The following is a 23,817-nucleotide window of genomic DNA, read 5'->3' as shown; positions in this document are numbered from 1 at the left end:
CAAAGCACAGGAGGATGCAAGGAATATCCGCCAATAATAGGTGATTTTATTTTTTGGAGAGCGAGTAGTAGTAGGAGCAATAGTTAGAAGTTGCCTATTAATCTTGCAATTGCACGCAAACACAATGCAAGTTCTATGAAAGGATATTGCACGTAGCTGGCGCATGCAGGTCCTGAGGTGTTCACAATAGTCTGACAATCACCCATGAACGACCGTCGATCACACTTGTTCGTGCATGACGAATACAAAGCGATAGCGATGCCCTGTCAGTCTTGCTTAGCGTAGTAGAGAGAGAACAGTGCTTACACAATGGCAGAAGAATAAGAATAAGAAGAAGGAAGAGAGAGAGAGAGAGAGAGAGAGAGAGAGAGAGAGAGAGAGAGAGAGAGAGAGAGAGAGAGAGAGAGGTTCAATTTTTTTCGAAGATTTGAGGGTTTTGGCGGGGTTTGACCAATATTTCACATGCCTGTTGTGACTGTTTCATGCCTTTCAACGGCCTCCTCATCTGCTCGAGCCATGGCTACGTCCCTGGCCAACTGCGCTGCAACCTCTCATCTGGCTACCAAAGAGAAACTGGCAAGCTCATCTACAAAGTTGACCTTTTTGGGACTACAGATTCACGGAGATGACCAGAATGTTGTACGCATGGTCAACAAGGTGTCCAAGAGTCATATTGCTGTAGCCACCCCCATAAGAGCTAATGCAGCGGCTACTCCAGTTGAGACTCTAAATCCAGCTGATGGCAAGAAAAACATGATCAATAAAGTCGTATTGTATTACTTCCTCTGGCCTTGGACTTGCACCACAACAAAGTTTTGATAGAGTCAGGGCATGTTATCATGGCCTGCCTAGACTTTTTGAAGGGCAAAAAAGGCTGCCAGATCAGTTGGTCTACCTGAAGGGAGCTACATTGTCATTCATTTGGACTTAGCATCATTGGAGAGTGTGCGTTAGTTTCTCACCAATTTCAGGAACTTTGGCATGCGTTTGGACGTCATTGTTTGCATTGCTGCTATTTAATTTACTTCCCTACTCCAAAGGAGCCTACTTTCTCTGCTGAAGGATTTGAATTAAGCATGGCCACCAACCACCAGGGGAACCAACTACTCAGGCCATCGCAGAGTATTACCATAACAATTAAAAGCGTGGTGTAATGGAGGCTAACTAAGGCTTTGTTTTATTTCAAGTTGTATAAGTAAATAATTTCAATTAGGTACACTACAACATAACATGAAGATATCGACGCATCATATATCGATGGCCATGCCTTTCCACGCGTATATCGATGTAATTAGAGCATGTCGATATATGCGTCGATATACGGGTCGCAATGCGCGTCGATGTATGCGTGGAAAGGCATTATTTGTCATGTGTATATCAACGCAAATTCCCATGAGTATATCAACGTAGTTTGCGACGCAAAAAAAATTGGGAAAAAAAAGGGAAACCCGTGCGCGCAGGGGCCATTTTCGCCTGCTCAAATCTTGGCCGAAACCTGCTGCGCAGGTATTATGTCACACTCCCCCCCCAACCCCTCTCTCTCTCTCTACATCGTGTGTGTGTGTGTGTGTGTAGGAGAGAGAGAGAGAGAGAGAGAGAGAGAGAGAGAGAGAGAGAGAGAGAGAGAGAGAGAGAGAGAGAATTAATGTATGCGTAGAAAATTAAAATTAAAGAAAGAAAAATTAAAGAGAGAAATGAAATGAAATGTTATATTAATGTCTTCGAGAGGCCAAAGTGACCTATGAGACAAGAAAGTTACAATGTGGTGGATCTGATACAAAGTTAGAGTAAAAAGATGACAAAATGACAAAATAAAATATTATGGAATCCTAAATTGCTGGGTGTGGACTAAACGGCTAAAAAAGCTAGCTGGGATAGGTACATCATAGGAGATCCAGCATCTGTCGTTGGCGGATCTCATCAATCTCCTCCATGGTCAGTAGTCTGACCGAGCGTTGTGTATGTCGAGCCAAAGTGACCTGGATCCTCTGATGCAGCCTCTGTCGATGTTGTGTAGTCCTCCACAGTTGTGGGCATCTAGATCTCCCTAGCTCAGTCGCTTGTTTGATCAATAGAGAGAGAGAGAGAGAGAGAGAGAGAGAGAGAGAGAGAGAGAGAGAGGAAAATAGAGAGAGAGAAAGAGAGTTCTATATATATATCTATATATATATATATATATATATATATATATATATATATAGAGAGAGAGAGAGAGAGAGAGAGAGAGAGAGAGAGAGAGAGAGAGAGAGAGAGAGATAGGGAAGTGGAGAGCAATAGAGAGAGAGAGAGATAGGGAAATAGAGAGAGAAAGAGAGAGAGAGAGAGAGAGAGAGAGAGAGAGAGAGAGAGAGAGAGATAGGGTACGTAGACAGAGAGAGAGAAATAGAGAGATAGAGAGTGATATATATATATATATAGAGAGAGAGAGAGACACTACTAGAGATCACTTGAATACCGACGCCAACTTACCGACGTCATTGACGGACGTCGATATGTGCATCGACAATACTGGAGGGAGCTCAGATTTTAAAAAAAAAATCAAATTTCAATTTTCGTCGCGTATACCGACGCAGATACTGACGCGTATACAACAGCGTATATCGACGCGTATACAGCAATGTATGCCGACGCGTATACAACAGCGTATACCGACGCCGACTGGTAAAAACAAAACCGCGGGCTTATTTTCTGCGCGTTTCCAAAAACTCATTCTCTCTCTCTCTTCGCTCAACTCGCGGCCAGATCTGCACCTTTGGACTACTACGGGCTTGGGCAAACACCATCACATCTTCTCTACTTGCTCTGCAGGTAGGCCTTTTGTCCTTGTTTTTTGGTTATTTTTGTGTGTGTGTGTGTGTTCTTTTTTGCAGATGTGGAAGCTACTCCGGAAGCTTTGTGCACACATACGAGTGTATGTGAGTGCACAATCTCATTGCTCTCACACACACACACACATTAATTTTAATTTTGGTTTAATTTTATATTTAAATTTGTTATTTAATTTTAAAATTCAAATTGTTATTGTTATTTAATTTTATATTCAAATTTGTTATTGGTAATTGTATTTTAGGGTTTCTTGAAATTAATTTTAGGATTAAAGTTAATTAGTTTTAGGGTTTTGTATATCCAGAAATAGAATAAAAAAGCTTTAAATACATTAACAAAAAGTTTGCATATCCCTGCATGACCAACGAAAACGTTTGCATCTTATTGTCATCATTCGGCATTCTTAGTGACAGCATGTAAAGCACACACAATATCTCTCTCTCTCTCTCTCTCTCTCTCTCTCTCTTAGTGACAACATATAAAGCACACACAATCTCTCTCTCTCTCTCTCTCTCTCTCTCTCTTTGTGTGTGTGTGTGTGTGCAAAGAACCAGCGGCCCGGGCGAACACACGCCCCTTCGACGCCGCGGCTAGTACGAGAGCATAATAGAAGAAGAAAAGGGGAAGGGAGGAGCGACAAAACACAAAAGGCAAAGATGGTGGCTCATTGCTTGCTCAAAAAACCATCACAGCGCTCCACAGAGCTTCTCTCTCACTCTCCTCTAGCATTTTTAATAACCGGCCGACATGTGACACTCCTGTTGAGCTTCTTTGACTTCATTTGACCAGCTCAAAATACATTCGAAGCTCAACTCTCACCTTTACACATGAAAGTCCTTTACGGAGCAACAACAGCGCCGTCGTTGCTCTTAGAGACAAGCTTCCTCCTCAAAAAAGGTTGGGCAGGGGCATATAACAAGCCGTAGGTCAAACGGATAGAAGAAACGCCCAAAATACAAGCCGTTTTTTAAGTCCGGTTGGGTTTTTCTATGGAAAACGCAAACGGACTTCATAAACAACTTCTACGCCGTAGGTCAAATCTGGTTGCGTTTTTCTATGGAAAAACGCAAACGGACTTCGGAAATGGCTTCTATGCCCACCGAAACCATCCGTAGTCCATTAGGTAGTCTTAAGGTAATGTCAAGAGCGTGTATGGCAAGCTGTAGGTCAAACGGACAGAAGAAACATCAAATACAGAAGCCGTAGGTCAAATCCGGTTGCGTTTTTCTACGAAAAAACGCAGACGGTCTTCGGAAACTGATTCTATGCCTACCTAAACCATCCGTAGTCCATTAGGTAGTCTTTAGGCAATGTCAAGAGCGCATATGGCAAGCCGTAGGTCAAACGGATAGAAGAAACGCCAAATACACAAGCCGTAGGTCAAATCCGATTGCGTTTTTCTACGGAAAAACGCAGATGGACTTTGGAAACTAATTCTACGCCTATCGAAACCATCCGTAGTATATTAAGTAGTCTTAAGGCAATGTCAAGACTGTGTATGGTAAGCCGTAGGTTAAACGGACAGAAGAAACGTCAAATACACAAGCCGTAGATCAAATCTGGTTGAGTTTTTCTACGGAAAAACGCAAACGGACTTCGAAAATGGCTTCTATGCCTACTGAAACCATCCGTAGACTATTAGGTAGTCTTTAGGCAATGTCAAGAGCGCGTATGGCAAGCCGTAGGTCAAACGGATAGAAGAAACGCCAAATACACAAGCCGTAGGTCAATTCCGGTTGCGTTTTTCTACGGAAAAACGCAAACGGACTTCGAAAATGGCTTCTATGCCTACTGAAACTATCCGTAGTCCATTAAGTAGTCTTAAAGAAATTTCAAGAGCGTGTATGGCAAGCCGTAGGTCAATGGGTTTGAATTAACGCCAAATACACAAGCCGTAGATCAAATTCGATTGCGTTTTTCTACGGAAAAACGCAAACGGATTTCGGAAATGACTTCTATGCCTATTGAAACCATCCGTAGTCCATTAGGTAGTCTTAAAGCAATGTCAAGAGCGTGTATGGCAAGCCGTAGGTCAAACGGACAGAAGAAACGTCAAATACACAAGGGATTGATTAGATACGATTATGTTTTTCTGCGAAAACATGCAAATGGACTTCGAAAACTGATTCTACGGTTACCGAAACCATCCGTAGTCGATTAGGTAGTCTTTAGGCAATGTCAAGAGCGCGTATGGCAAGCCGTAGGTCAAACGGACAAAAAAAACGCCAAATACACAAGTCGTAGGTCAAATCCGGATCCCATGATAAAACGAGAACCCTTGAGACCGTTTACATGGATTGTCTGAAGAGCACGTCTGTGTGTGTGTACGTATGTTGCACCCACAAATATAGGCTTTAATTTAACCGTGCACCTCTAGACAAGGTGGAGATTTTAACCCACCCGACATGAAGAGATTGTCTATTTTTCACGAACTGCCGTACAGGATTGATTTGCTTATTAATCATGCTCGACCCAATGCACATTTTTAAGAATGTGGGAGAGATTATATGGAAGAACATTATTGGAAAAAGGGAGAGAAAAGCTCAGAGAGATAACCTACAGGCTGTGGGTCGAATGCCATAGATGTGGCCTCGACTAAAGTCCAATATAGCGTATGCTATTCCAAAAGGTCCATGGGTTTTGAGTCGTGCTAAAGAGCAACAAGTGAAGAAGACCATATCTTCTTTCCAGACTCCTACTGGGTGCATGCGATGTTTGAAAACGGCCTTTACTAGAGATGAAAATCTTAGTGGTCTTAAGTTGCATGATTGGCACAAATTTTTACAGTTTATCTTACCAATTTCCATAAAAGATTGTCTGATAGATGACATCAGATGTACCATTTATAAAATTAGTGAGCTAGTGCATTGGATCTCATCAAAAGAGATAAGAAAAGACAACATAGATGCATCTCACTTGAATGCAATCAAAGCAGTGTATGGTGGAGAAGTATTATCCAATGAACATTCTTACCATCCAAATGCATTTGCTTCTGCTTGTGGTCGATGAAGTTGCGGTTGCTGAAACCGTCAAAACAGCAGATGGATGTTCTTCTTGGAGAGATTCATGAAGACTTTAAAGGGGTTCGTTCGTCAAAGAGCTCCGTCCTGAGGGTAGCATGGCTGAAGGATGGCTTGTTTATGGTTATGTTTAACTTTCTGGTTATGATTATGGTTATTTTTTTGTTTGTGGTTATGGTTATCTGCATTATGGTTTTGATCAATATGGTTACAGCCGGTTATGGTTTTAATTTGGCTATGGTTTTGCACAAATTAAGTTCGTTATGGTTATGGTTATGGTTTTAAGTTGGTACGATCATGGTTTTGCACAAAGTTCATTTCATTTCTTTCATTGGCCTTAAATCTCATGTGAGATCCTACATGGATAGCATGTAGGAGGCGTATACATGATATGGTTTTTTTTGAAAAGTTTATGTAAAAACAAACAAAAGTCTGCCGAAATTTTTGTGCGTGGGAGCACGGTTGATTTTGGTGTTGCTCGCTTTCTTGGGCAGAGGGCAGGATGTCTGATTGTGGCTGTGTCCATCTTTTCACTGGGCACAGGCCAGGCTACCTGCCCTCTTCCCAAGAATTTTTTTTTCTGTTATGGTCGTCGATTTATGCGTCTATATATCCGTCCATATCTGCATCGCTATCTGCGTCTCTAACTGCGTCCATATCTGCGTCGCTATCTGTGTCCATATATGCATCGCAAATAAAGACTTTCCACGCAGATATCGACGCAAATAGTGGCAGTTTTACAGGGACGCAGATATCGACGCAATGCGTCTGCGTCGATGACACCTTTTTTTGTTGTAGTGGTAATTACGAAAAATTGGATTTGTGGTTTAGAGAGTTTGCCTGTATCAAACACACTTCAAAAATTCCTAATAAATGCTTGCAATAGTGAATCTCCAAAATGGTCACACGCAGTGATGTTCAGTTGCATGATCGGCACCTGGAGCTGGAGACCATATCATTAAACGTTGTGAGCGGGATGAAAACACACACAGCGCCTCTATAACGACCCGACACACACTCTTGGAATGATACACACACACACTATGGGGCACCACTCGGCTTAGACAACACACCTGGCCGAGACAGGGAACACACCTCTGGAGTGAGAGGAGAGAGACTATCCACTTGCCCACTCCACACACACACACACACACACACACACACACACACACACACACACCAAAAAAACTCAGCTCAAAAGAGGAGAATTTCTGATGTTTAGATACAATTGAGCTTGGGCCAACACCAATGGGGCAAATAGCTCACACAATATGGGTAAAATAAGCCAGATATAATCACAAACTAGAGCAGAAACTTCGCTCATAGGAGAAACTTACACAAAAAAATAGCAGAAAAAGAGTGAGGAATTTGGCAAAATGGACAGCGCCATTGCGTTCGGAACGGCCCAAAACCCCAGTCTACAATGTCAAAGTGCTCAAATCCGACCTCGGATGAGCAGTTTACGGCCAAAACAAGCTCCAAAATGAGCAAAAACACACCTGCGGCTGTTCCTCCTCTCTTCTCCACGTTTTTTCTGTTCTTCTCTCAGTTTTTTCAGTTCCCACACTTAGCTTTATTAGTTGGGCACCCTTGGCCTTTTAGATGACCTCAAACGGACCCCGAACAGGCCAAAAACTGACCTCGCAGTGCATAGTTGTCACCTTTTTGCATCATCCGCACACCTGGCACTCAGCTTTTTTCCAATAATGCATCTCGCCACCACATGAAGTGGCCCCAAAAAAAGGTCCTCATGATGACCTTTCTGCATAATTCTCACAAGCAAACACCCACGTTGTGTCTGTACTCATCCACGTGCAAATATTGACCCCATTCGGCCTCCTGACGCCACTAGATGCCATCTGACGCACTCGCTTACCTCATGTCGTCGGCCCGCGGATAGCTTCCTCGAGAATTTTTACGTGCTACCAACTCCTCCTTATTGTAGAAAAAATACACTGGTACTGGTAATAGTGAAAATCGATGCACTATGTACATGCTGTCCTACCTGTACACATGTGGGCCCCACGTAACCACCTGGCTCTGGAAAATGGGCAATTCCTTATTTGATGCACCATGCATGTGTATGTACATATGCGCAATCTCTTACTCCAAAAAACTCCTGACAACGTGGAGGACCATTAGAGAGAAACAATGCAACAACAATGCCTGTGAAGCCTAGACCTTGCGCAACATTGAGACAGAGCCACATTGCAAAGTGCAATAACAATGATTGTGAGGCTCACACATTGACAGTTGTGGCATAAGCAACCTCCCTACATAAGGTGTTTGCATCTCCTCCCTAAACAAAAGAAAATAGAGACACACGATGGGTAAACTTGATATTTCTTCCGGTTCATAAGTCAAATATGAAGCATTTGATGGTATTTATACTAAAAAAAATTCATGGTATTTATACTAAAATTTTGAAGCATTTGATGGTACTAAGTTTTTTTAAGTTTTACTGGTTTTCTTCAAGACAAGCTCCAAGCTAGAGATTTCTTTTTCTCATGTTTGTGCAAGGGGCTAGAGACAGCTCTTAGCTCCCCTTTTTTGTCAACATTTCTCTCTCAATCTGTCCATTACTTTAGAGTTTCACCCAACATTGCATTATCGCAGTGTTGCACATAAAACACATAACATGAGATAGCCCAAGTTTTAAATGAAGAGCCCAAGTTCCTAAGTTTAGGTTCTTTTGGCAACACAAATCTAGAGGCCTCTAATATCCTTACAAGTTACTTGCCATATAGTGCCACACTTCATGATCTATCTTATCTTTCCATTGCATACTAAGTAATACACTCTTTGTTGTGTTCCTTGAGCTTCCTTCGTCTTCTCCAAGCTGTGTGTGTTCTCCTGCAACCCTAATTTCAAAAATTGGTATTAGAGCAGGTTGCATCCTCCCAGGCTTAGTCACCAGCAGCTCCGACACACGCCTGCTCACTTTCTCCGATTTCTATGAGCTTTGGCGAGCTTTCTCAAGTCAACAAATATTTAGGGAGAGCTTGAAGATCTCAGTTTGCTCAGATTTTTGATTTGGGATCATTTTAGCCTCTATTTCCACTACAGACAGTATTGTGCAAGCTATTTTATCATTTTGTACAAAATTTTTACCAGTTTTGTTTTTTGCATAACAGGTCCCTTACAGTCTTCTACGGTTTGTGTTATATAGCACGTGATGTTCTCGCTTCCTTTCTCCTCTTTTCGGGCAGTTTTCACATCAGGTGCATGCTTCATCATGGCCGACAACAACACAGATGTGTTCAAGATGTTTACTGCTTTTAGGACAGATTGGATGGAGACAATTACCCTATGTGGGCTTACATGATACAACATGTACTTGTGTCAAAGGGTGTCTAAAATATTGTGCAGGGCATTGATGTACGTCCTGGTTCTGAGGATGTAGGCAATGTTGAGAGTGTTGCAGGTCTTGCTGCAAGGATTGCTGCTGTTATAGTTGTTTTGCCTATGATAGAACAAGCTCGTTGGGATGTAAAAGATGCATAGGCTCATGCATTGATTGCATTGTCTATAAAGTGCACTATTACTCCTCACATTCGTTCAACAAAATCGGCAAAACACGCTTGGGATATTCTAGCTGGTCTTTATGCAAGTCGCAATGAGACAGAAATTGCATTGTTGCGTAAAGAGCTGGAATCAAAGATTATGCATGAGGAAGATGATATAGCACTTTCCTTGCTGGTGTCAAAGATATCAACCAGAAACTTATTTTTGCAAGTGAAGTCATTTTAGACAGTCTATTGTGCAGACTGTTCTCGATGCCTTGCCAGATTCTTACCAGACTTTTTCTAGTACTTCAAGACTTATGACCCAAGGAAATCCTGAAGTTGTCAAGTTTGATGCATTATGCACATTGTTGTTGCAAGAGTTGCTTTCCAGAAAAAACAGGGCTAGACAACATGCCTTTATTCTTGCTCAGAGAAAAGGTGGTAACAGTAATGCAACCACTTCTCAGGTTCTTCTACGAGTGGAAAATTACATGCTCCTAATGCTTTTGTTGGAAACAATTTGTCTGGAAATTCTGGTGAAAAGGGCAAAAAGAAGATACATTACCATTATTGTAAAGCTAATGATCACTTGATCAAGCAGTGTCATAAGTTGAAAACCATTAAAGAGGCTAAAAAGAAAGAGGTTGGTTCCACTACTAATGCTGGTTCCACTACAAATGCAGATATTGTTGAGTCTTCTGTGAAAGGAGGCTGTGATATGATGTTGATGCAAAATGGGCTTTCAGTGGAGAGTGTATGATGCATACATGTCAATTGCTGCAAATTCACATGTGTGGTATTTTCATAATGGTGCTACAAAGCACATTACCTCACATCGTGATTTGTTCACCTCTCTTGAGTCTGTCCCTCATTCAGTTACTTGTGCCAACAAAGCCTCTTATCCGGTTCGGGGAGTTGGAAAGATTGTGCTTACTGCTGCAAGTTCTTTCATGTACTTGTTGATGCACTTTATGTACCTAGGATCAAAAACAATCTTTTGTTTGTATCCGTACTTTCTAGACTTGGTCTTGTAGTCAAATTTGTGGATGACAGATGTAAAGTACATGATCTCAATTTTGGTGATGAAATTGTTGCATCTAGCATTTTATGTCATGGGCTGTATAAGCTCACTTTGTATGACAAGTGTGGGCATAATTTTGCAAATGCAGTTTTGGATTCAAAGGCTATTTCAGATGCAAAACTTTGGCATGCACGTTTTGGTCATCTGAATTTTGCCAGTTTGCTGCGTTTGTAAAAATCTGATATGGTTGCTTCTTTGCCGCCTCTTGAAGCACCTGCCAAACATGTTTGTGAAGGCTGTATTTTGGGTAAGATGCAGTGTTCTAAGTTTCCAAAGGATGGTTCAGTTAGGGCCACATGAAGGTTGCAGCTTGTGCATACTGATGTTTGTGGGCCCATGTAAACTCCATCCTTGGGCAATTACCTTTGCTTTGTGCCTTTAATTGATGATTATACTAGGCATGCATGGGTGTATCCGCTTAAAGCAAAGTCCAAAGTATTTATGTGCTTCAAACAATTTTTGGCTATGGTTGAAAATGTCTCAAAATGTACTATGGACACCCTCCATTCCGATCGAGGGGGGGAGTATATGTCTCATGAATTTAATGCATTTTTGGCTAGTCATGGGATAAAACACCAATGTATAGTGCCTTATACACCTCAGCAAAATGGTGTTGCCGAGGGGAAAAACAGGTCACTTACGAAAATGGCCTGATGTATGGTCAAAAGTCAAGCTTTGCCGCATTCGTTTTGGCTTGATGCCATCATGTGCACCACTTATGTACTTGAAAGGTGTCCTACAAAAGCTTTGCAGTCTATGCCTCCATATGAGCATGGCATGGTAGAAAGCCTTCTATTGAGCACCTGAGTGTTTTTGGTTGTTTGGCATATGCTTTGGTGCCACAAACACAGCACAGAAAATTAGATGATAAGGCTGTCAATTGTATTTTTGTTGGTTATAGTGCTGAAAGCAAAGGTTACAGGTTGTATCATCCACAAAAAAATTGTATTCTGGTTTCACAGGATATTGTGTTTGTGGAAGATTCTATTCTCCCTTACTGTTATGTACTAGAGATAATAATGTAAGCTCAGTGGACATTTATGACAGTTTGTTTCCTCTTTTCAGTGGTGGAAGCTCGAATGTAAGTTTCAATGAGGCAAGTGTACAACCTATGGGGGTTTCTAAAAATGTTACATATCAGCCTATTACTGATGCAGATGTACATGATGTGCTTGATGAGGAAAGGGCTGAAAATGAGGAGCAGGCCAGAGGTATGCCAAAATGGCTGATGCATACATTACGTGACAGTAAATTGGATGCACCTTTGTCTAGTCGTACTCATTCAGGATCTTGCCATGAATCTTATGCATCAGATTGTTATGCTTTGGCTGTGTCTAGATTACATGATGTTGAGGAACCTCTGTCTTTTGATGAAGTACATAATTCAAAAAATTGGATGGCTGCCATGCAATCAAAATATGATGCAGTTATAGAAAATGACACATGGACTTTATGTGATTAGGCACCTGGCGAAAAGCCATTGGTACAAAGTGGGTTTACAAGTTGAAACGCAAGCCGGATGGTGAGATTTATCGTTATAAGACTCGACTTGTTGCAAAGGGTTATGCACAACAAAAAGGCATAGATTATGAAGATACTTTTTCTCCCACTTGTTGTATGACTACTATGAATTTTCTATGTGCATTGGTAGCTCATTTTGATTGGGATGTACATAAAATAATATTGTTACTATTTTTTTGAATCACTACAAGAGGTACTTCACATGAGCGACGCTCGTAGTGCGACACTCAAAAGTGAAAACCCATGGTGTTGCTATGGTCGTCGCTATAGGCGTCGCTAGTTTACTTGTAACTTAACGACGCCCATAGCAACGCCGACAAGGGTAAAAGATAAACCGAAAGTGCTCGAAAACTCAGATCTCAGATCTGAGTTTTTGGCGCTCAAGCAAGCAAAGGTAACCCACACTCTCTTTCTCTCTCTCTTTCTTTTCCACACACACACACACACACACACACACACACACACACACACACACACACACACACACACACACACACACACACACACACACACACACACGAGGAGAGGAAGGAGAGCCAGGTATGCTCCTTCCCTCTCCTCTCTCTCATGTTTCCTTCCCCTCTTTCTCTCTCTCTCTCTCTCTCACACACACACACACACACACACACACACACACACACACACACACACACACACATTGTGTTTTTGAGAGAGAGAGAGAGAGAGAGAGAGAGAGAGAGAGAGAGAGAGAGAAGAGAGAAGAAGAAGAAGAGAGTTTTGACGTCATAGGAGACTATCCCAAGAGACCTTAAAGATCTAGCCGACGAGGAGTTGAACTCAAGACCTGTTATTCAAGAGGGAAATGGCATAAGCAATCTACCACACTTGGGTGATAGAAAGGTTATACCATTTTCCTCTTTTTATTGGCACATACACACACACCCACACACACACACACTCGAGAAGACGAGAGTTTTAACGTCGTAGGAAACTATCCCAAGAGACCTTAAAGATCTAGCCGACGAGGAGATTACATTTAAATTTATGTTTATGCTGAGTTTAAGATTAGGTTAGATTTAGATTTACGTTAGATTAGATATAAGTTTATTTAGGTTAGATTAGATTAGATTTATGTTTATTTTGAGTTAGATTTACGTTAGATTAGATTTAGGTTTATTTACGTTAGAATTAGATTTATGTTAGATTAGATTAAATTTAGGTTTATTTTGAGTTTAAGATTAAATTAGATCTAGATTTATGTTCGATGGACCATGCGGACCAGCAATTCCACCTGCATGTTCAACTGCTAGAGAGAGAGAGAGAGAGAGAGAGAGAGAGAGAGAGAGAGAGAGAGAGAGAGAGAGAGAGAGAGAGAGAGAGCGCACACACGAGAGCAAACAACAAATTTGAAATTTAAAATCGTGTTATGAAGTGAGGCCCCTTCACATCTACGCAGCTAGTAGCCCCATTACTATGTCTTTTACCCTTCAATGGAGCAAATCACCACATGTTCAATTAGGTTAGATTTAAGATTAGATTTTGGATTGAGTTTTTATATTAGATTACGATAAAAAAAAATTAGAGTTAGATGAACAGTGATCCCTCTCTTCCTCTCTACGGATGCGACCTTAAGCTGGAAAGCTTTCAACGGCATGATACTCAAATTGGAGGCCAACATGTAATGTGTTAAGTAATCCTTCGAACAAAGATCTAATGTGAAAAGATGTTACGATGCTGTGAAATGCTACAGCTAGAGAAGAGGCAAAGGGGTTTTATCCACTACATGCACTATCATGTAGACGTGGGCGTGTAGATTTCTTGTACCCACAAATATAGGCATTGACCAATAAAGACGAGATTATAACCCGGTGTTCTGATCACCGTGCACCTCTAGACCGAGGTGTGCGGGGATTGGACATGACTAGAGAATGTGAGGTAGTTTACAGTGTGAATAGAGAGAGAGAGAGAGAGAGAGAGAGAGAGAGAGAGAGAGAGAGAGAGAGAGAGAGAGAGAGAGAGAGAGAGAGAGAGAGGACGGAGAATGCCAATAGAAGATTAAATTTGTTATCTAGGTTATAAGGTTTTTACCCTCATTATGAGTAGTGACGAGGATGTGGGGCCGTCCAACCGAAACACCTATCTCTCAATGAGGATCTTATGTCCTTGTAATCAATGCAAGCATGCTGTGCGACGGACAAGATGCGTTTCTTTGCAGCACGTTCGCGAATTTGGCGAGTTCGATCCATCTATTATAGATCAAGTTGTTGCCAATTATAACTCATCGGACTCTAACATTGGCCAACAGGCAGCAATCTTGCAACCCAATAGACATGTTCGCAGGCGCTTTGGTCAAGCAGCATATGAGAGGCCACAAGATGTAGCCTCTGACAGCTCGGGGGATGATCATGCAGACCACATTCCCAACGAGGCAATGTTTGAACCCGAGATCAATGAAATGATCGAGACGATCATGGATTCAGAATGACTCATCTATGATGATATGAAAAGTGAAGCCGATACACCATTGTATGATGGAGCACGTGTGTCTAGATTGAAGGCGCTCCTAGTTCTTCTCAACATGCAATTTTTTTTTGATGGAGTGACACTAGCATCACAACGCTAGTTAGGTGATCTATTACAATGTGTTTACTTTAATAAAAAACTCTAGATGTATAATGGTATGATAGATTTTTACACAATTGTACCGTATATTTTTCATTGTGTAGATTTCTCAAAGAGCACATACTGCCAGCTGATAATGTGATGCCAGATCCAGAGAGGAAGCAAGAAAGATCTTGTGAAACTTGGAGATGTATTACAATTTGATCCACGCTTGTCCTAACGACTGCATTCTTTTCAGAGGGGAATACATAGACATGGAGAAGTGTCCGAAATGTGATTCCGAGAGATATCGAGTAGATCTCCACGAAATAAAAATTCCACAAAAGGTTTTGCGACATTTTCCTCCTTCCTTGCATCAAGAATTTCTTTGAATGTAAGTCCATGGCCACCCTAGCATCATGGCATGAGGAGAATAAATCTTTGGATGTGTGCTACGGATTCCTGTAGATTGCGCAGCTTGGAAACAATATAGATGAAACATGGCCGGATTTTGCCAGGAAAGCTCAAAATTTGCACCTAGGCCTGGTTATGGATGGTGTAAATCCATTTGGTCAAAGGTCAACATCTTATAGTGTATGGCCCGTTGTCATCGTCAACTACAACATTCCCCCGTGGTTGACTACGAAGAAGAGGCACCTATGGCTAAGCTTGATTATGCCGTGGCGGTATAAAGTGAAGAATATGGATGTGTATGTTCGTTCACTATTGAGCTACAACAATTGTGGATTGTCATAGAAGTGGTGGATATGAGCCGACACACAGGTCGACGGAATGCTTTGATCAGAGGCATTCTAATATGGACCATGCATGACTATCCCGGACTAACAGAATGCTCAGGTGATTTACACTTAAACTCAAACACTGTAAATCTTGTTTTTTCTCAAGCTTATCTATTATCATGTGTATACATGCAGGGCTTCAAACAAGCGGATACAGGGCATGTGTCACATGTGGACCTAGATTGAATGCACGTCGGGCGTCATCATTGAAGAAGCAAATCTACAAAGGTCTGCTCAATATAGATGCTGCTCGTCCCACCGCTAGATCTAGTTGATATGGTGAAAGAGACACTGAGAAGCACTACTACTGCTTCTCAACTTCTCTTTCACCCGATCAATTAGATTTAGTGGTGGGGCAAGCAACTTCTATGAGCAGACCTTCGTGATGCAGCTTCAGTCTGCATCGTACCCAGAGCGCAGTGCTTTTACAAGTTCACAAAAATTCAATGAAATCTCTCTACACAGGAATCCCTCCCCCTTTATGAGTCCCCCCTCTCTCTTCTCTCTCTCTCTCTCTCTCTCTCTCTCTCTCTCTCTCTCTCTCTCTCTCTCTCTCTCTCTACTTGTCCATGTCTTCATCCCCATTCATTCAATATTAAGTTTAACTGTTCGTGTGTTTAATGCAAGTATGGATGATGAGCAGTTTCTTTCTTCTTTGTCACCCGATCAAAGATAGTGGTACGTGGAGTGTCATCGCTCTGGCGCACCATCGCGCATTCCTACTCCTTTAGCGTCTCCCTCTGTTTCGGAGCATTCAGCACACTCCAAAGCTTTGGTCTCGATGAGATGATCTTCACACTCATCTAGGCACCGACGCTCTAGTGGTGGCGGCGGCGGTTGTTGTGGGAATGCCGTCGCCGATGCCTCAACACCGCCTCGTATTCGACGATTCTCTTTACCCTCCCCTTCTTTGCCCGCCCCCACACCAGCCACGACATCGCCATCTACACCAGGTTTTGCACTAGCTACTCCTCCAAGAGTCACTACAGTCGACACTCCCCGCTTCGGGGCCCAGACTCCAGTGAAGACACCTGACGTTTGTACCCTCATCGACACGCCGCTAGAGATCCCTGCCGGGACACCCAGGTTCACGCGTCACCGGCGAGAGGGCTTGCCTCACTCCGTCGACTTCAGCGGCGGCATCATCTTGGATGATGAAGGCAAGAAGGTGATCTTGCGCATGCGTGGTCTTTTCTCTCAGGTGCTTAGACACTACATACTAAATACCTAGAGTGAAGTACCAAGTGATTTAAAAGACAGAGTCATCAGCATGCTGCATGACGAGTTTCCCATTCCAACGCGGGATGACCGCTTCAATGAAGACGTGATGAAGGTTCGAATGCGGGAATACTGCAAGCACAAGCGTTTCGAAGTGCAAAAAGCAATTAAGCATGGGTGGAATAGACCAGATTGGTTGGCCAAAGAAGATTGGAAGAATGCGAAGATCTCCGAAGTCTGCCCCTCATGGGAATTTAGTCACTTGTGCCAACAACGCCTCTTATCCAGTTCAAGGAGTTGGAAAGATTGTGCTCACATCTGCTAATGGCAGTTCCTTCACACTTGTTGATGCACTTTATGTACCTGGGATCAAGAAGAATCTCTTGTCTGTATCCGCACTTGCTAGACTTGGACTTGTAGTCAAATTTGTAAATGACAGATGTACAATTCATGATCTCAGTTTTGGTGATGAAATTGTTGCATCTGGGCTTTTGTGCCGTGGGCTGTATAAGCTCACTTTGTATGACAAGTGTGGACAAAATTTTGCAAATGCTGTTGCAGATTCAAGGGTTATTTCAGATGCAAAACTTTGGCATGCACGTTTTGGTCATCTGAATTTCGCCAGTTTGCTGCGTTTGCAGAAATCTGATATGGTTGTTTCTTTGCCGCCTCTTGAAGCACCCGTCAAACATGTTTGTGAAGGCTGTATTTTGGGTAAGATGCAGCGTTCTAAATTTCCAAAGGATGGTTCGGTTCAGGCCACATGCAGGTTGCAGCTTGTGCATAGTGATGTTTGTGGGCCCATGCAAACTCCGTCCTTGGGCAATTACCTGTACTTCGTGACTTTCATTGATGATTACTCCAGGCATGCATGGGTATTTCTGCTTAAAGAGAAGTCCGAAGTTTTTATGTGCTTCAAACAATTTCTGGCTATGGCTAAAAATGTCTCGAAATGTACTATGGGCACTCTCCTTTCAGATCGAGGGGGGGAGTATATGTCTCATGAATTTAATGCATTTTTGGCTAGTCGTGGGATAAAACACCAATGTACAGCGCCTTATACACCTCAGCAAAATGGTGTTGCTGAGAGGAAAAACAGGTCACTTACGGAAATGACACGATGTATGGTCAAAAGTCAAGCTTTGCCGCATTCTTTTTGGCTTGAGGCCATCATGTGTGCCACTTATGTACTTAAAACAGGTGTCCTACAAAATCTTTGCAGTCTATTACTCCATATGAAGCATGGCATGATAGAAATCCTTCTATTGAGCACATGCGTGTTTTTGGATGGTTGGCATATGCTTTGGTGCCACAAGTGCAACGCAGAAAATTGGATGATAAGGCTGTCAAATGTTTTTTTTTTCCGACACACCATAGGGCCCATAGGGGGAGGTGCTTATCCCTTCCAAATATTAGCCATGTTACATGGTCGGGCAAGGGCCTCGTACCATCGGGCAAGAGCCACGCGTAGGCATCACCATGGCCACCTAATTGATGCACCACATGCTGGGAACGACGGAGAGAACTCGTAGCAACCAGCTAGGAACCTCCTCCTCGGGTGACCCACCCCAGGAGGAGGATGCACTCGAGTGTCCAAGGGCAAGAGCCCTAGCAACGTGAACACCAGGTGAGCACAAGGTATCCTTCTAGAGTGTGAGCCAATGGGGGATTTGAACCCACAACCCATAGGTTGAGAGTCCAAAGCCTTACCGTTAGACCAACTCTTTGGGGACCTGTCAAATGTATTTTTGTTGGTTATAGTGCTGAAAGAAAAGGTTATAGGTTGTATCATCCGCAAACAAAACGTATTCTGGTTTCTCGGGATGTAGTGTTTGTGGAAGATTCTGTTCAGCCCTTGCTGTCATGTACTAGAGACAGTAATGTAAGCTCACAGGACATTTATGACACTTTGTTGCCTCTTTTTAGTGGTGGAAATACGAATGTAATTTCTAATGAGGCAAATGTATAGCCTATGGGGGTTTCTGAAAATGTTCTAGATCAGCCTCATACTAATGCAGATGTACATGATGTACTTGATGAGAAAAGGGTTGAAAATGAGCAGGCTAGAGGTATGCCAAAATGGCTGGTGCACACTTTGCGTGATAGTAAATTGGATGCACCTTTGACTAGTCGTACTCCTTCATGCTCTCGTCATGCATCTTATGCATCAGATTGTTATGCTTTGGCTGTGTCTAGCTTACATGATGTTGAGGAGCCTCTGTCTTTTGATGAAGCACAAAATTCAGAAAATTGGATGGTTGCCATGCAATTAGAATATGATGCACTTATAGAAAATGACACATGGACTTTATGTGATTTTCCTCCTGGCAAAAAGGCCATGGTACGAAGTGGGTTTACAAGTTGAAACGCAAGCCGGATGGTGAGATTGATCACCATAAGGCTCGACTTGTTGCAAAGGGTTATGCATAGCAAAAAGGCATAGATTATGAAGAGACTTTTGCTCCCACTTGTCGTATGACTAATGTGCGTTTTCTATGTGCATTGGCAGCTCATTTTGGTTGGGATGTACATCAATCAGACATTGTTACTTCTTTCTTGAATGGTGACATATTTGAGGAAGTTTATGTAACACAGCCTCGCGGTTTTGTCATAAAAGGACAAGAGGACAAAGTGTGCAGATGTAAGAAGGCTTTGTATGGGTTGAAGCAATCTCCTCGTGCTTCGTATGAGAAAGCTGACACTCATTTGGTTAAACGAGGCTTTCGTAACAGTCCAATAGAAAGCACATTGTATGTAAAGTGTGAGGGTGATGTACTTCTCATTGTGGTTCTTTATGTTGATGATTTGCTGATCACTGGACCAAATGATAGACATATTGCTGAATTTAAGGCTGATTTGAATGCTACTTTCAAGATGAAAGATTTGGGGCTGTTGCATCATTATTTGGGCATACAGTTTAAGTAGTGTGATGGTGGTATTGCCTTGTGTCAGAAAAGTTACATAGAGACATTGCTATGTAAATTTGGACTTGAGGATTGCAAACCTATTGCCACTCCCATGGAAACAAGTTTGAAGTTGAGTCTACATGATGCTGGCGATCCTGCTGATGTCACTCTTTACCAAACTGCTGTTGGCTGCCTCATTTATGTATGCAACACGAGGTCGGATATTCAGTTTGCAGTCTCACATGTCAGCAGATTTATGCATAGCCCAGGGTCTAAGCATTGGCAGGCTGTCAAGAGGATTTTCCGCTACCTTAGTGGCACTTTACATCTTGGCTTGTTTTATCCCAAGGGGGGATCATTGCCGCCAGACTTACATGATTTTTCGGACTCAGATTACGCTGGTTGTTTTGACACGCGAGTGTCCACAAGTGGCTTTTGTTTCATGCTTGGCAGTTCATGTATATCATGGTTGAGCAAGAAGCAACCTACTGTGGCCACTTTGAGTTGTGAGGCTGAGTACAGGGCAGTCTTCACAGCTACGGTTGAGTGTGTATGGCTCAGACGCCTTATGGTTGATTTGGGTGTTGGACAAGACATTGCCAACACTATCTACACTGACAGTCAGAGCGCATTGGCAGTTGCGAGGAACCCAATTTTTCATGCTCGCACAAAGCACAGGCTCTCAGCAGGAGAGATCAGCTTGGCTTATGTGCCAACACAGGACAACCTTGCATATCTTTTCACAAAGGCATTGTCTCGTGAGAAGCTTGAAGCTTTCCGCAAAGCTTTGGGCTTACTCCCCTTTGTGGACTGATCCTGTCCTCAGGGCATGGCACTTCCCTTTACTCAAGTGCCAACTCTCGTTCACCACATCACTCCAGGGGGGATTTGTTACCATATACATGTGGTAGTGATGTGTGTGAACACACTAGGACTGCTGAGGCATTTTTTCCCTCTTTAGGAGGTTTTTCCCCCGTGCATTGTATATACGCCCATCACTCTAGGGCTATCCATCTTTCTATTGCACACTAAGTAACACAGTCTCTATTGTGTGCCTTGAGATTCCTTCGTCTTCTCCAAGCTGTGTGCGTTTCTCTGCAACCCTAATTCCAACAAATAGAAGGTTGGTGCATGGTCCAAGGCAAATAGCTCTTGCAAATGGACCCTTTGAAAAGTGGGGCATTCATGCTATGGGTCTTCTATCTAGAACAAAAATGATAAACTCTACATTCCAATGGATGTAGATTACATGACTAGGTGGGTAGATATTCAAAGTGTGGCAAGGGTAAATGGGAAAACAATGAGCAAGTTTGTCTACACTATTATTTGTGATGTAATCTACATTCTAGTGGATGCAGATTACATGACTAAAGGGGTAGAGGCTCAAAGTGTGGAAAGGGTAAATGGGAAAACAATGAGCAGGTTTGTCTACACTATTATTTGTTGTAGATTTGACACACCTTTGGAGATTGTTTGTGATAATGGTCTAGGGTTCAGAAAGGGTTTATTTATGACATTTTATGAAGAGCTTCACATTCTACATCGTCATAGTAGACCCTACTACACACAGCCAAATGGTTTGGTGGAGAATTCTAATGGTGTCATTGCAAGAATCATTAGAAAGATGGTGCAAACCAAGACAAAGTTGTGGGACGACTTCTTCGATGGGGTATTATGGGCGTATCGAACCACATATAGGGAGGAAACATATTTCACACCATTTCACTTGGTGTATGGTCAAGAGGCTTCGCAGCCTATTGAGCTCAACATTACAACAATGCAGCTTTATAGCAAAGAGGCACAAGATGACCAAGAAACATAGGCAAATTGATTGCGTACTTTAGTCAAACTTGAGTGGAAGAGAGAAGCTTCTTATGAGTGCTATAAGAGGAAAGCTATACAAGCCAAAGAAAAACTCAACAAGAAACTAAAAGACAAGGTCATGAAGGAAGGAGATCTTGTGCTAAGGTATGACAATTGACTTGATAATTGTTTTGATGCCAAGTTTGAGACTAGATGGTAGGGGCCATACATTGTCAAGAAGGCTTTCAATTCAAGTTATTACCATCTCATGGACTTGAATGGTAGAGAGCACTCTAGGAAGGTATGTACCATCATATCCTGGGGGAGGGCTAATGATAGCAGTTTTTTGGCTATAGAGAATTTCCATAGTGAGCTACCTCACCCTACCAAGATCACCCAAACATTGTGGCTATCCATACTTTTCATTGTACACAGGTGTGTGTGAGTTAGGGGACTTTCCCCATATCTCCTTAAAAACCCTCTGCTAGCTAGTCACTAGGCTAGTTGAGCCTAAAAAATAAATAAAAATAAAAATAAAAAATATATTATGGCACATTTGCATGTAAATATTTCATTGTATATAGGGCCTAAATATAGGGGTTTCTTAATTGCAATTATTTTGGTATTTATTTAAATTTTTTTACTTAGGTATGCGTTATTTGTCTAAGTATGCTAAGTACATTGACTCACCCTTACCATGATTTTTCTTTCCGTTGTGAATACTCTTTACTATATTAATACATCATTTCATCAAAGCCTCTCCAAATCTTGGTGTGAACCCACTCCGAATTTTTTTTCACAAAAATACCTTTCACCTAGTTATTGCCTTTTACTAAATTACCATTTTCCTACATGCATTCTTCCTTACTTCTTGTAAATAGTCCTAAATCAATAAATTAAATGAAGGCCCTCTCATTTGATTCTCTATATTTTCATATATTTTGTTTTTTCATTTTATATTTATATACAGCTGACAGTATTTTAGATTCCACGAATTGTTTATATACTAACCTATTTTTTCATCGTATCCATTTATCATATTTGTAAAATAATCCTAATCTATGTATATTTTCAAACCCTTAAGAATCTATTAGGTAATGCTATCATGCAAGGAGGGGCTCACTGTTGGAGGATTATGCAAATTCAACAAAAAGGGGACCACTGAAGACTTTTGTGGGAGGACAAAACAGGCATTTTGGTGGGATTTTTGGCGTCCACCTCTACTCCGAATTTGAGGAAGTGCCAAAAATAAAAAATTTAGCTCACAAGCCTAATAATCGCCTCAAAAGGTTTAATATTTTTTGGAGTTTCCACCGTTGAGATATGATTTTTTTGGTGGACCCTAATCTGCCCACTTTTTCTCACAAGTCACCCTTCACCCTAGTCTTTTCTCACCTCTATTCACTTACACACACACACACACACACACACACACACACACACACACACACACACACACACACACACACACACACACACATACACACACACACACACATATTCCTCTCCACCCCTTACTCAAACCTGCACCTTCCATGGTTTCTCGATCTCACCCTCTTCACCATTAACCTCCCCTCTTACCTCCAAAGCTCTCATATGAACTCTACATGTACATAGATCATCTCTATTCCTCTCTACTACCTTGAAATTACAATTCCTTCTTACGTCTTCTCTATATATAAAATTTAGCATGTAAAACCATGCTTAATCTCTGCTAATTGGGGATTCTCATAAGCCAACATTGGCATTTTTATTGTGGTGATTCAACATTGGTGATGACAACGTAAGAAGAGAAGAACTACAAGAGGTTATGTGCACTTGTGACGCTTTTAGCGAAGGAAATACATTGGGTTTTTTAACTCTCCGATGTCGCTAATATCGTCACTATGGGAACGTCGCTATAAGTGTCGCTATAGGTGTTGCTATATAGCGATGCATATAGCAATGCCTATAGCGACGGTTGCAGTCCTTCTAAAGCGACGCTTATAGCGACGTGAAGAACCTTATATAGAGATGCTTATAGCGACACCCGAGAGTAAAAAATTTTGGGTGGCAGGGCCCTGCTACCCATCAACCATATTGAATGTTTCCAGAATAAATTATACCTAAATGAATCTTAGATAAGCACAGATTCACCTTTTGAAAGAAAGTGCAAGGTATAGACCCAAAGTAGTCACCCACAAGACAATATAACCATTAACTCCATCATGCATAGTATTGTTTGTAGAATAAAGATACAAAACTGACAAAATTAATTGGACAAAATTGAATTGACGAAAGTAAATCAATGACAATTATACATATCATAGGCAAAATCACTTGATTGTTAAGCTTTGCAAATGTAATAGTTAATAGTTACAACACAATTGTCATTATTGAGAAAATACATCGTTTTTCAATAGTTACAAAAAGACGTACACACGCCATCTCATTATACATGCTATGACAAAAGAAAACTAATGCTATCTGGCTACGGCTAGACGACGTCGTCTAATCAGACGTCTCATCGCATCCAAACGGCGTATCTTTCGGATTCTGTAGAAAAAACAATAAGACTTTCTGTAAGTATAAACA

General features: G+C 41.8%; 1 pseudogene; it reads left to right on the top strand.

The window, feature by feature from the left end:
* Positions 1–516: 516 nt before the first annotated feature.
* Positions 517–23,817, top strand: part of LOC147423173 (uncharacterized) — a 66,658-nt pseudogene continuing 43,357 nt past the window's right edge.

Source organism: Adiantum capillus-veneris, chromosome 26, assembly GCF_014529385.1.
Source record: "Adiantum capillus-veneris isolate H3 chromosome 26, ASM1452938v2, whole genome shotgun sequence".
Taxonomy (NCBI): Eukaryota; Viridiplantae; Streptophyta; class Polypodiopsida; order Polypodiales; family Pteridaceae; genus Adiantum; species Adiantum capillus-veneris.
Note: the sequence above shows the minus strand (reverse complement) of the source record. Positions and strands in the feature narration are given on the sequence as shown.